General features: G+C 45.1%; 1 long non-coding RNA gene across 1 annotated transcript; it reads right to left on the bottom strand.

Moving 5' to 3' along the window:
* Positions 1 to 974: 974 nt before the first annotated feature.
* On the bottom strand, positions 975 to 13,514 carry LOC135361576 (uncharacterized). The gene is made up of 3 exons (XR_010405016.1): positions 12,981 to 13,514; positions 2,754 to 2,961; positions 975 to 1,324 (listed from the first exon to the last, which is right to left on the bottom strand). It is a non-coding gene; the product is annotated as an uncharacterized LOC135361576 (long non-coding RNA).
* Between the last annotated feature and the right edge of the window lie 634 nt (positions 13,515 to 14,148).

Here is a 14,148-nt window from a genome sequence, read left to right as displayed (position 1 = left end):
TCCCTCTAAACGTGGGGACACAGGTGTGCGCAAGGAGTCCCAGAGTCCGTTCCAGTGGAGCGACGCCCTTGTTCAGAGCAAAAGGGGCGCCTGACCAGGCCATTAGGGACCAGGGGGTGTTCTGGGGTTGGCATGAGTTTGCGAAGCCACTCATGGAGCTGTGACCCTTGTTTACAAACACACTTAAAAATTACCTCACCCCGCTGCGCCTGGGTGGCTCAGTTGGTTAAGCGTCTGCCCAGCTCAGGTCATGATCCCAGGGTCCTGGAATGGAGCCCCCACCCTGCTCCCTGCTCAGCAGGGAGTCTGCTTCTCTCTCTCTTAAATAAATCCCCACCTCTGGTGCTCTCTCTGTTAAATAGATAAAATCTTTTTTTAAAAAAATTACCGTATGCAATAAAGACTGACTCCATATTGATAACTTTAACTGTGGGCAGAGACGAGGCTCCACCCACCCCTTCTCCACCTGCAAACACGTGGTACTTCAGCTGAAGAATTCCATGACTTCCCAAGCCCTATTAGGGGTTTGAACCCCACAGCCTGAGCCTCAGCACAGGGACTCTACTCCTCCAACCATAAGCTGTGAGATGTGCTCATTAAAACTCTCAGGTGTCCATTGAAATTCAGCTTTTGAGTGTGTGCCTAGAAATTTTGAAATGTAGGGTGCCTGGGTGGCTCAGTTGGTTAAGCGACTGCCTTCAGCTCAGGTCATGATCCTGGAGTCCCAGGATCGAGTCCCACATCAGGCTCCCTGCTCAGCAGGGAGTCTGCTTCTCCCTTTGACTCTCCCCTTCTCATGCTCTCTCTCTCATTCTTTCTCTATCAAATAAATAAAATCTTTAAAAAAAATTTTTTTGAAATGTAAACTTTATGATATCCCTAGGGCACCTGAATTCCTATTTTCACCAATATTAGAAAAAACAAAAAGTTACATAAATGTGGGTTGTACTTGAAAACTCTTACTTCACTAAGCACATTAGTTCAAAACTCAGTGCATTTATTTGAGGTATTTATTTAGCTTTATTGGGATACAATATACATGATATACAACACATCCCTTTAATGTGTACAACTCAATGGTTTTCAGTATATTGACCAATACAGCCTATTAGCACCACAATTTTTGAACATGTAGCATGGGTCAGAATGTCCTCTATTTTTAAGGTTGAATAATGTTCCACTGAATGTATGCATAGCTCTTTGCTCCTGCATTCATCAGTTGATGTACATTGGGTCACTTCCATTTGCCAGTCTGAGTAATGATGTTGTGAACATAGGTTTGTATCTCTTTGAGACTCTGCTTTCAACTATTATGGGTATACACCTGGAAATGAAATGGCTGCATTAAATGGTTATTCTGATTTTAATTTTTTTGAAAAACCATTATACATTTTCCCATACTGGTTGCACTATTTTGCATTCCCACCATCAGTGCACAAGGGATCCCATTCCTCACGTTCCTGCAGACACTTCTCATTTGTTTTGGTTTTTCTTCTCTCACTCACCCTAATGTGTGTGAGAATACCTTTATTTTTATAGGAATCATTACTCTTGCCTCCATAAAGGCAGGTCTGTCTGTATCATACATACTATATACACTCACACCTGAGCAATTCCTGAGACAGCGTTAATTTAAGATGTAATAGGTGGTGGGAATAGAAATGCTTCATGATGACATCCTTAATCACTGATGCCACCACCCTTCTAGAGAAGACAGAAAACACACCCCTGGGTCCTGTTATCTCACATGCCATTGTGAACTCACCTTCAAAGCTCTTATTTCTGCCTAATAAACCAAACCTTATCATTTGTTTAAAAATGTCTCCTTCCCCATAAAATTGAAAGTACCAGGACTATAAGAACTTTTTTTTTTTTTTAATGTCTCTATAGTTTTGAGTCTAGAGTGCCTGGTAGACAAGGGACACTCAAAAAAGTTAACATTATGACACAGCTCCTCAGCAAGAAAGGCCTACTTTGAATCCTGGTCCTGTCTTTGTCCTTTTGTATCAAAAGATGCAGGCCTCCGTTGACTCATTAAGTAAGTTAAAACAGTGAACAAGAATAATCTAGTTGCTCTAAGCTAATTTTATTTCGTGCTTCATGAAGTGGGCAGTCTCCACTCTAAAGAGTCCAGAGAACCGGGCGCCTGGGTGGCTCAGCCGGTTAAGCGTCTGACTTCAGCTCAGGTCATGATCCCAGCGTCCTGGGATCGAGTCCCACATTGGGCTCCCTCCTCGAGGGGAAGCCTGCTTCTCCCTCTCCCACTCCCGCTGCTTGTGTTCCTGCTCTCGCTATCTCTGTCTCTGTCAAATAAATTAATAAAATCTTAAAAAAAAAAAAAAAAGAGTCCAGAGAACCGGGCACCTGGGTGGCTCAGCTGGTTAAGCGTCTGACTTCGGCTCAGGTCATGATCCCAGAGTCCTGGGATCAAGCCCCGCATTGGGCTCCCCGCTGAGCGGGGAGTCTGCTTCTCCCTCTACCTGCCGCTCCCCCTGCTTGTGCTCTCTCTCTTCCTCTCTCTAACAAATAATAAATAAAATCTTAAATAAATAAATAGTCCGGAGAACACAAAGCAAGGAGCAGGGCTGCAGACTGTTATAGAGGGAAGCATTCAGGGAATAAGGAAAGAGTATTTGGCTTCAGTTGATAGGCTGGGGTTGTATATCTGACTTTATTTAGAGCAAGGAAAGCATTAGGGATAAATGACCAAACATTCCAAAACAATTATGATTACCAATCACAGTTACATTTACCTCCTCACAGCATCCAATTGACAGCAATGTGTTCCTTCACGAACTATCATTCAGATCACTTAACACTGGTCCAAATTCTAGAAGTCCTTTTGGATACTTTCTTACTGATACACCCACAGTCACTTCTCCTTTGCAGTCCTGCTGATGACAAGTGGGTACACTGCTCTCCATGACTGCAGGTATGTCCTGGTGGTTCTGGCAAGAGGTACTGACACAAACATGATTTAAGTGTTTGGTATTATGAGTGAATGAGAAGTCAGATTAATGACAAAAAATTTTCAATATATAAGAATAAAAATTAAATTTGCCTGAGAAGAAATACCTGAACTTGCAACCATGTACCAATACTGACTCAGAATGCACAATAGTTAAATGGAAAAACTACCAAAGTGGATCCAAATGCCCATTATTGACAAGGGATATTTTAATATATGCTCTCAGGAAGTGAAAAGTAAAGACAGTAACATTTGTTAGTATACAAGTCATTTGAAAACACAGTTAATAGGATGTTTCTAAGAAATGTCCACATAAGGTTTTTTTGACAAAAATCCCCTGCACAGGGGCGCCTGGGTGGCTCAGTCGTTAAGCGTCTGCCTTCGGCTCAGGTCATGATCTCAGGGTCCTGGGATCGAGTCCCACATCGGGCTCCCTGCTCAGCAGGAAGCCTGCTTCTCCCTCTCCCACTCCCCCTGCTTGTATTCCCCCTCTCGCTCTGTCTCTGTCAAATAAATAAATAAAAATTAAAATTAAAAAATCCCCTGCACATTGTTGTCATTTTTACAACAATGAGAGCTTAATTATGCTCATGATTTTGAATTGTGCTCCAGGGTTTTATTTTTGTAGTTTATCTGTTTACAGTGTTCAAAGCATAAAGAAATACATTTTATCACGCAAACAATGAATCACGGAACACTACATCAAAAACTAATGATGTAATGTATGGTGATTAACATAACATAATAAAATAAAATTAAAAAAAGAAGGAAATGCAAAAAAAAAAAGAAATACATTTTATCTTCAAATGTGGACGTAGAGAGGTTTGTCCTTAATGCTCTCAAATCCAACATTTACCTGTTTTCTGCTTGAAATTCTCAAAGTTTGACTAATGACCAGGGACCTTCAGACTATGGAAAATACCCAAATGCTTATGGTTTAGAGAAATACAAAACCCAAACAACTCTTTCAATCAAGAATGGAAACCAGGGAATCCAGAAGCTGAGTTACCCTGCAAGTGTCTTTCTGGGTGTCCTACCTGAGCAGTTACGGGGATGGGAATGGACACCTCTATCCCAGGAGGGTGGAACCTGTCCCCTCCTACAGTAGTTGTGCAAGTCAATGCCCCATTTTACAGTGGAAGAAACCCAGACTTAAAGGCTAAATGAATCGCCCAAGATTGTATTAATAGTAAGCAGTAGAAGCAAGACTCTCCATATTCTTTCTACTTTATCAAGATGGGTCAAAGTAGATCTACTTTCCGTTCACTCTTTAAATTTTGTTTAACTTACATTTTTATCAAAGTAATATATTTATAGGGTTCAAGAATCAAATAATACCATAAAACTTCTAAAAATAAAAAGTGGTCTCGGGGCGCCTGGGTGGCTCAGTTGGTTGGGCGTCCGACTCTTGCTCAGGTCATGATCTTAGGGTCTGAGATCGAGCCCCGTGTCAGGCTCAGTGGGGAGTCTGTTTGGGATTCTCTCTCTCCCTCTGCCCCTACCCCACGCTCTCTTTCTCTCTTTCACATAAATTTTAAAAATTAAAAATAAATTTTTTAAGTGGTGGCCAAAAAAATAAATCTTAAAAAAAAAGTGATCTCCTACAATACCTCCCTAATTCTAATTCCTGTCCCCCAAAAGCAACTGATATCAATTTTTCTAGTCATTATTTAGAATTTATGTCCATATGCTTTAACAGCATAATAGGACTACTGTTTCTTTTTTTTTTTTTTAAGATTTTATTTATTTATTTGACAGAGAGAGACACAGCGAGAGAGGGAACACAAGCAGAGGGAGTGGGAGAGGGAGAAGAAGGCTTCCCACCGAGCAGGGAGCCCCATGTGGGGCTCGATCCCAGGGCCCTGGGATCATGACCTGAGCCGAAGGCAGACGCCTAACGACTGAGCCACCCAGGCACCCCAGGACTACTGTTTTTGATTTCTAAGTTTATTCTCCTCTTTCTTACATTTGTATGGTGGAGAATACACTTGGCCAATCTTTTTTCTAACTTCTTAAACTGAGGGAAGTTATATCTACTTTGATGAGTAAAGAATGATTTGAACGACTAGGTGCCTGTTTTTTTTACTTAACAAGAGGCCCAAAGGCAGGCAATGTGCTGGCTTAGATTCAGCTGTTCAACAGTTTCCATTGGCAACTCTTTGATGCTCTTAGCCCTGTGGTCCCAGGACTGCTACTTCAGCTCCAGGTATCCTGTTTGTATTCAAACATGTGGGAAGAAAGGAGGAAAAAAGTGTTGCACCAATTGCATATGCATTTTAGATCAGAAAAAAACAAAAATCTTTCTGGGGGCTTATGGCTCATTGGCCAAACCATGTTATACTGCAAGGGAAGTGATAATTAGTGTATTTCACATTTCTAGCCTCCAGAGTGGAGTCAATGAAAGGAGGAGGTTGGAGGGGCACCTGGGTGGCTCAGTTGGTTAAGTGTCTGACTCTGGTTCAGGTCATGATCTCAGGGTCCTGGATTCCAGCCCCATGTTGAGCTCCACGCTCAGTGGGGAGTCTGCTTGTTCCTCTGCCCCTCTCCCCACCCGTACTCTCTCTCAAATAAGAAAAAGACAGGAGGAGGCTGGGAATAGGGTTGCAGTAGCCAGTCAGTGGGATCCAGCCACATTTCCTCATACCAGATCTGGCCTCCACATACATCTCTCTCTCTCTCTCTCTTTTTTTTTTTTTTAAGATTTTATTTATTTTAGAGAGAGAGGTGGGGGAGGAGCAAAGGGAGAGGGAGAGAGAGAATCTTAAGCAGGCTCCACGCCCAATATGGAGCCCGACATGGGGCTCAATCTCAGGACCCTGAGATCACAACCTGAGCCAAAATCAAGAGTTCGTTGCTTAACCAACTGCACCACCCAGGTGCCCCCCATCTTGACCATCTTTAAGCACAGAGTACACTGGTATTAAATACCTTCACTATGTTGTACAACCATCACCATCATCCATCTCCATAGCTCTTTTCATCTTGTAAAACAGACACTCTATACCCATTAGATAAAAGCTATCCATATCCCGTGCCTGCAGCCCCCGGCAAGCACCACTCTACATTCCGTGTCTACGAACTGGATTACTCTATATACCTTATATAGGTGGGATGATGCGTTATTTATCCTTTTGTGTCTGACTTCTTTCACTCAGCATAATGTCCTCAAGGTCCACATGTAGCCTGTGTCAGAATTTCCTTCTTTTTTTTTTTTGTAAAGATTTTATTTATTTGACAGAGAGAGACAGTGAGAGCAGGAACACAAGCAGGGAGAGCGGGAGAGGGAGAAGCAGGCTTCCTGCCGAGCAGGGAGCCCGATGCAGGGCTCAGTCCCAGGACCCTGGGACCATGACGTGAGCCGAAGGCAGACGCTTAACGACTGAGCCACCCAGGCGCCCCAGAATTTCCTTCTTTTTTAAGGCTCAATAATATTCCATTATATGTATATATCACTTTTCGTTTATCAGTTCATCAATTAATAGACACTTGGGTTGCTTCCACTTTTTGACTGCTGTGAAAAATACTGCTATGAACATGGATATGCAAATATCTCTTTGACAACCTACTTTCAATTCTTTTTAGTATATACCCAGAAGTGAACATGCTGGGTCATACGGTAATTTTATTAGAAAGTGATATATGGTTTTCCATGGCAGATGCACCAATTTTTATTCCCACCAGTGTCCAAGGATTCCAATTTGTCTACACTCTCACCAACCTTGTTATTTTGTTTTTGATAGAATTCCTAAGGGTGGTGAGGTCATTCCCTTTACTCCTTTTTTTTTTTTTTTAAGATTTTATTTATTTATCTGAGAGAGAGAGAGAACACGAGAGAGGGGTTCAGAGGCAGAAGCAGACTCCCCGCTGAGCGGAGAGCCTGATGCGGGACTCGATCCTGGAACTCCAGGATCATGACCTGAGCCGAAGGCAGTCGCTTAACCAACTGAGCCACCCAGGTGCCCCTCCCTTTACTCCTTTAATCATGCTTTTGTTTAGTTATGAATATACTCGTAATGTCTACTTTGAAGTATTTTTTTCTGCTAAATCTGACATCTGTTAAACTCTCATATGCATTTTCTGATGCCTGCTTTTTCATCCAGCGTACGAGTCATACCTTCCTGTTTCTCAGCATTTCTCATGGTTTAGTTGCAACTGGACATTTGAGATAATATATTGCACTTTGTGGGTATGCTTCACTCTTCCAGGCCATGTTAGTGTTGTCTTTTGTTGTTTAATGACTTCTTGGTTATGTTGGCGAAGTCTATTTCTGCCTGACAGTGCTAAGCCTCTGATGTTGCTCTTTGGCAGAGAAGGGGGTATACAGCTTTGATTACGTCCGCCGTCATCTACAACATTGGTATTGGCAGGAATCTCTTCTACTCTTTCTTGGACCACACTGAGTTGATAAAATGGACTAGGTGCTGACAGATGGCTCTACTGTTTTCAACCAAGTCCCAGGACAAATTTGCCTACAAACTAATCCAAACATACTGTGGATCCTTTATAGTAATACTACCTGAGGGTAGTGTTTGATATTTGCTCTGAGCCTTAGCAGACTCCTCTTAGCCGTCTTATTCCCTGGTTTTCTCTGTGAATGAGCTGGCCTAGAGACCAGATCTTCATTAAATCCACAAATCTCCTGCCAGTTTTTTGTGTCTATTTCCCGTCTTTGGCTTGTACTTCTCGTAATCTGTAGTAACTGAAGTTAAGTCTTTGCCAAGAGATTACAAGCTGTTTTATAGCTTGCTTTCCCCTCACCGTCAGGCATAATTTCTCTGCTTAGAGCTTTGGAGCATGGGTAGGGACAATGGCAAGCTTCTGTCTGAATTACATTCTCTTTCTAGGAACTAACTACTCAGTGGAGGGAAGGGACAGCAGCTTGATGTTCTGCTTTTGTCTCTTGGTGGCATGGAACCACCAACTTAGGAGCTGAAGCAAGGGTGATCAGGGTCCCAGTATTAGCATACCATGCCCGTTGCTAAAGCCTATGTAACATGAGCAGAGGCGGGGTGCAAAAAGCATGCTGCTACTTCTCAAGCATACTTATGTACAATACAACCTCATATAATGGGTAGCTGGAGATAAGATGAGAAATGGTGAAGTCCTGTTATTCCTAGGGGGAAAAAAAAAAAGCCCTCCAAAAGTAAGCTGGGGGATGCCTGAGTGGCTCACTCGGTTAAGCAGCTGCCTTCAGCTCAGGTCATGATCCCGGGGTCCTAGGATCAAGCCCCACATAGGGCTCCCTGCTCAGTGGGGAATCTGCTTCTCCCTCTCCCTCTGCCTGCTTCTCTCCCTGTTCGTACTCTCCCTCTGTCAAATAAATCAATAAAATCTTTTTTAAAAAATTAGAAGTATCTAATACAGTATTTTTAAATATAGTTATGTTATACATTAAATCTCTATAGATTTGTTCATCCTATAAAACTGCAACCTTATACAATTTGGCCAACAACTCCCCCATTTCCCCCATCTACCATCACCTGACAACCACGGTTCTACTTTTTTTTCAAGTAGGCTCCATGCCCTGCATGGAGCCCAATGTAGGGTTGGAACTCACAACCCTGAGATCAACGCCTGAGCCAAAATGAAGAGTCTGAGGCTCAACTGACTGAGCCACCCTGGTGACCCCTACTCTCTGCTTCTATATGACTTTTTAGATTCCACATAGAAGTGAGATCATGCGGGGCGTCTGGGTGGCTCAGTTGGTTAAGCGACTGCCTTGGCTCAGGTCATGATCCTGGAGTCCCTGGATCGAGTCCCACATCTGGCTCCCTGCTCAGCAGGGAGTCTGCTTCTCCCTCTGACCCTCCCCCCCTCATGTGCTCTCTCTTTCTTTCTCTTTCAAATAAATAAATCTTAAAAAAAAAAAAAGTGAGGGGGCGCCTGGGTGGCTCAGTTGGTTGGGCGACTGCCTTCGGCTCAGGTCATGATCCTGGAGTCCCGGGATCGAGTCCCGCATCGGGCTCCCTGCTCGGCGGGGAGTCTGCTTCTCCCTCTGATCCTCCCCCCTCTCATGCTCTGTCTCATTCTCTCTCAAATAAATAAATAAAATATTAAAAAAAAAAAAAAAGTGAGATCATGCATTTCACTTTGCATGATGTCCTACAAATTCATTCATGTTGTCAAATGGCAGGATCTCCTTCTTTGCTAAGGCTGAATATTGTTACACATACGACAATTTCATTATCCATTCATGTGTCGAGAGACACTTAGGTTGTGTCCGTAACTTGGCTACTCTGAATGTTGTAATAAACATGGAAATGCAGACATCTCTTACAGGTACTGAACTCCTATCTTCTGGATATATAACCAGAACATGGTTTGCTGGACCATATGGTTGGCTCTATTTTCAGTTTTTGGAGGAAACTCCATACTGTTTGCCCCAATGGCTATACCAATATATACTCCCTTTGGCAGAGTACAAGTGTTGTTTTCATGTCCTTACCAACCAAAACTTGTTTCCTTTTTTTTAAAGATTTTAAAATATTAACTGATTTAGGAAAAAACACTACCTATAATCTTAGGTACTATTGTTGAAAGGCAACTTCGAATTCTCTCACCTTAAATTCCTATCTGAGAGTAATTAGTAGAAATTCACATTGCAACAATATGCTTTATTTAAGAAAGAGGCTCAGTATGGGGCGCCTGGGTGGCTCAGTCAGTTAAGCGTCTGCCTTCCGCTCAGGTCATGATTCCAGGGTCCTGGCTCCCTGTTCAGTGGGGAGTCTGCTTCTCCCTCTGCCTACTCCCCAACACCCACCCCCGCCAGCTTGTACTCCCCCCCTCCCTCTCTCTCCCAAATAAAGAGGCTCAGTAAACACAATATATATGCAATTTTATTTTAAAGATTTTGAGGGGTGCCTGGGTGGCTCAGTCGTTAAGCGTCTGCCTTCGGCTCAGGTCATGATCTCAGGTTCCTGGGATTGAGCCTCACATCGGGCTCTCTGCTCAGCAGGAAGACTGCTTCTCCCTCTCCCACTCCCCTGCTTGTGTTCCCTCTCTCGCTGTCAAAATCTTAAAAAAAAAAAAAAAAAAAGATTTGAGAGAGAGCACAAACAGGGGGAGGGGGGAGAAGAAATCCTGAAGCCTCTATACTGAAGGAGACCCCGAGGACAGTAACACCAGTGCCTGCTGTAGAGCAATGCAAACACATTCTAGAGCCTTCTGTGATAGGGGTGACCTCAAGAAGGGCCAATTTGCAATTAACAGCCTAAATGGCCCCAAGCAAAATTTGTTAACACGGAATACGTTGCCTCCCGAACACCAAGGAACCTAGCAGATGTTGCCTTTGCTGAAAGGGATTACACCTACTTCCTCATAGGGTCAGGGAAGGAGCAGCTGTCTTTCAGAAACTTAACCAAGGGATTAAGGCCTCACAGCCTATGTGGGTCAATGGCCCATCCACTTTATGAGAGCTCCTTCTTCACTACTTGTATGCTCTGAATGAGTATGAAGCAAATGTCCTCAGAGAACGATGCCGTTAGTAAGGCCCTATCTGTGCTCCTTGGAGCAAGGTGGATGCAGTTCAGATCTTGCCCACAGAGACTGTGGATGGCAAGGCTGCTGAGGCTCCCTGAGGGCAACCAGGTAAAGGTGTCTAGAGTCACCTCAGAGAGCAAGGCCTGACACATTCAAGAGTATGTGGAAATAGGCACTGAACAGAACAGACTTGGCCAAATCTGTGATGTGTACCAGTTGCTGACTGGATGGAGTAACTGACAGCATACCAGGGGCTGGGAAGGTTGCCAGGTAGACTGGGGAGACCTTAGGCCCTGAGGCCTAGACCCAGCCCATCCAAAAGATGTTGCCAGAGGCTCTTAGTCTCGTCATGAGAAAGAATTCAAGCACAGATCCAACACAGCTAAGAGCACTACAAGCAGGAAAGTTATTTAAAATAAAGGTATACTCTCAGCAGGTGAGCTCAAGGAGAGCTGTGTCCACTGGGGTTTCGGATTCTATCTTTTGACACTTGTTAACAAGGTGGTGGAACATTCATTACTTTGGCGGGCATTTCCTTGAAAGCTGGGTGGTCTCTTCCAGGAATGTGGGTTACACATTTTCTTCCTTATGGTCAGAGGTTTCCTGTCATGGCACCCTTAGGGAGCATGGTCATGGAGTACAATGAAGGAATAATGTGGTGAACTCTGGCCTACTCTGTCAGCCATCTTGGGCCTGTCTGCTTTGATCCAGTTTCTTGTGGTTTTGTTTTGCAAGGACAGACCTCAGACTTTCCATAGTGAGGCACTATTCCTTCTTCCTGGGTTTAAGAACAGAGCAAATAAAGGAGAAGCCTGGGGCTAATCACTCCTTCCTAAATAGATTTCTCACAATGGTTTCCAATACTTCAATTAAATTAGTTAATAATGGTTCATGATCTCAGGGTCCTGGGATGGAGCCCTGCGTCAGGTTCTGTGCTCAGTGTGGAGTCGACTTGAGATTCTCCCTCCCTCCAGCTATGCTCTCATGCACGCTCTCTCTCTCTCTCTCAAATAAATAAATAAATCTTAAAAAAAAAAAAAAAAAAGAAAACCCAAACCCTGCTCTTTAAAGCGACCATGCAATGGATTCACCTCATTCACAAAGTATAATCATCCTTGTGCACCCCAATACCCCACCTAATGCTGGGGCAACCCCAGCCTCACTCACAACTTCACTCTAAATACAGGTAGGTTCCGGGCGCCTGGGTGGCTCAGTTGGTTAAGCGACTGCCTTCGGCTCAGGTCATGATCCTGGAGTCCCTGGATCAAGTCCCGCATCGGGCTCCCTGCTCAGCAGGGGGTCTGCTTCTCCCTCTGCCCTCTTCCCTCTCATGCTCTCTGTCTCTCATTCTCTCTCTCTCAAATAAATAAATAAAATCTTAAAAAAAAAATACAGGTAGGTTCCAGGACACCTGAGTGGCTCAGTCAGTTAAGCGTCTGCCTTCAGCTCAGGTCATGATCCCAGGGTTCTTGGATGAGCCCCGCATCCCCTGCATCCCGGCTCCCTGCTCCCTCTCCCTCTCCAGCACCACCCTCCCACTCATGCGCGCTCTCTCTCTCTCTCTCTCAAATGGAGGGGAGGAAGGAAGAGTTGGGACTGTTTGAAATGCCCTGAGGCTGCCGCAGCCCCTCTGACCAACCTAATAGTCTTTAATCTTTAGCAAATGCCCTTCCCCGGGTGATTCATTGGCCGGCATGATTAATCTTTCTTTGGATATCCATAGATCCTGCCTTAGTTCCTAGAAAGAACAGAGCACTCCCGCAGGGCAGGGAAGAGAGAAACCAGACCCCCTTGCACAACCCCTCCCTCCCCTGCGCTAAGGAACCAGACCCCCTCCAAGCACTGAGACATCTGTAGCTGGTACTATCACTTCTGCACCTAATTAAGAAATATTAGGGACCACTGCATTCCCTTTACCGCTTAGCTGCCCTAAACGCCTTTAAAAATCCCTGGGCCCAGACAGAAACCTCCAAACCTCCTGAATAAAGCTCAAATTCCTTTCCAATCTCCTCTCTTGGGTACTGGCAGCAGAACGTGGGGTTTCCACAACAGCCCCACTTGTAGGACCAATAGTTGATGATGCTGTGAATCTGAGAGGGGGAAACTGGAGTCTGAGAAGCTGGGGAGACATCTGGGAATTTGGGGATTTACTGCTAGCCCTGGGAAGAACTAGACTGGGAGACAGGGTCGTGGTTTCAGACCCTGCTCACCAAACATTTGGAAAACGCATCCCCCTGAGGAGAAAGGAGGGAACCCCACAGACCACAGAACCTCCCAGTCATGAACCCCGGAGACCAAGTCAGGATTGTCCCCTGACTGCCCTCCCCGTGGTCACGCCGCACGCAGTGACGGGACAGGGCGCCAGGGTCCTGGCTCGCATCCCAGTCCCCAGGCTGCGCAGCGCGGGGGCGGGCGGGGGGGGACTGGGGTCCGTAGTCTCCGGAAATGACCGCGGGGGTCCCGCCACAGCCGGTTCGGTGGGTTCCAACCCGCCCCTCCGCCCTGTCTCTGCACCCCGAGGAAGCACACTCACCATTTCTCCATTTTCTGTGTGCCCCACGTCCTTCCCAGGACTCCCACGACCAGTGAAGATCCCAGAGCGACAGAGGTAGCTGCTAGCAGAGACCCAAGGAGCGTTAAAGGGCTGGGGACAAGAAGTGAACCCAAACGCCAGCCCTAAGCCGGTAGCGACCTCGTCGAGAGTTGCACCGCGTGGGCCCGCCCCGCTGACCCAACGGAGCTCCTGATTGGACAGTTCACGAGGCCACACCTCCTCACATCTGAGTGACAGCAGGGCAAGAAAACTGCGGGGTTCCTTTCAATCAGCTTGGGTGGGGGGGGAAGCTGTGGCCACCTGGCACATTTGCATTTAAACAGAACTTTTTCTGAATTGGCAGTGACTCCAACACCACCACATTCCCATACTGTAAGTCTAACCACAATCGTGGGATGTGTTCATTAAATGATCAGGTTTACTTTATTTAAGTAGGCTCCACGTGGGCCCAACGTGGGGCTTAAACTCACAACTGCGAGATCGAGTCGCATGCTCTACCCACTGAGCCAGCCTGATGCCCCAGTGAGCAGGTTTCATTAAATGCACATTTTTTTTTTAAAGATTTTATTTATTTATTTGACAGAGAGAGACACAGCGAGAGAGGGAACACAAGCAGGGAGAGTGGGAGAGGGAGAAGTCCCGATGTGGGACTCGATCCCAGGACCCTGGGATCATGACCTGAGCCGAAGGCAGTCGCTCAACCGACTGAGCCACCCAGGCGCCCTCATTAAATGCACATTTTACAGTGGGAGGAAATTTACTTTAGATCAGCTTTTACCTGTCCCTAGAGAACTTTGAAATGTAAACGACTATAATATCCCTAAAGCAACTGAATTCTTAGGTATATTCCCATTTTCACTGATATAAGAAAAATAATAAATCATCATGTATATGTGGGAAGCACCTGGAAATTCCCCCCCTTGAGATATAAGTGACTAATAAGATTGTCTATATTTAAAGACCACAACATCATGATTTGAGATACTAAGAGACTGGATCTTGATGTGGGAAAGATGTTGGGGTCCAGAGCCCACAGCCAAGAAAGAATCCTTGAGACGTCTTTGTTGCAAAAAAGGGGATAGGCCCGGTGGACAGAAAGAGCCACACTGGGGTGTTGAGGAGTGGCACGTTTCGTACTTTCAAGTTG

Source organism: Mirounga angustirostris, unplaced genomic scaffold (genome assembly GCF_029215605.1).
Source record: "Mirounga angustirostris isolate CCGP_5_RB_7025 unplaced genomic scaffold, mMirAng1.0.hap1 SCAF_1, whole genome shotgun sequence".
In the NCBI taxonomy this organism is placed as follows: Eukaryota; Metazoa; Chordata; class Mammalia; order Carnivora; family Phocidae; genus Mirounga; species Mirounga angustirostris.
The sequence above is the reverse complement of the archived record's forward strand: the minus strand, read 5'-3'. Positions and strand labels throughout refer to the sequence as shown.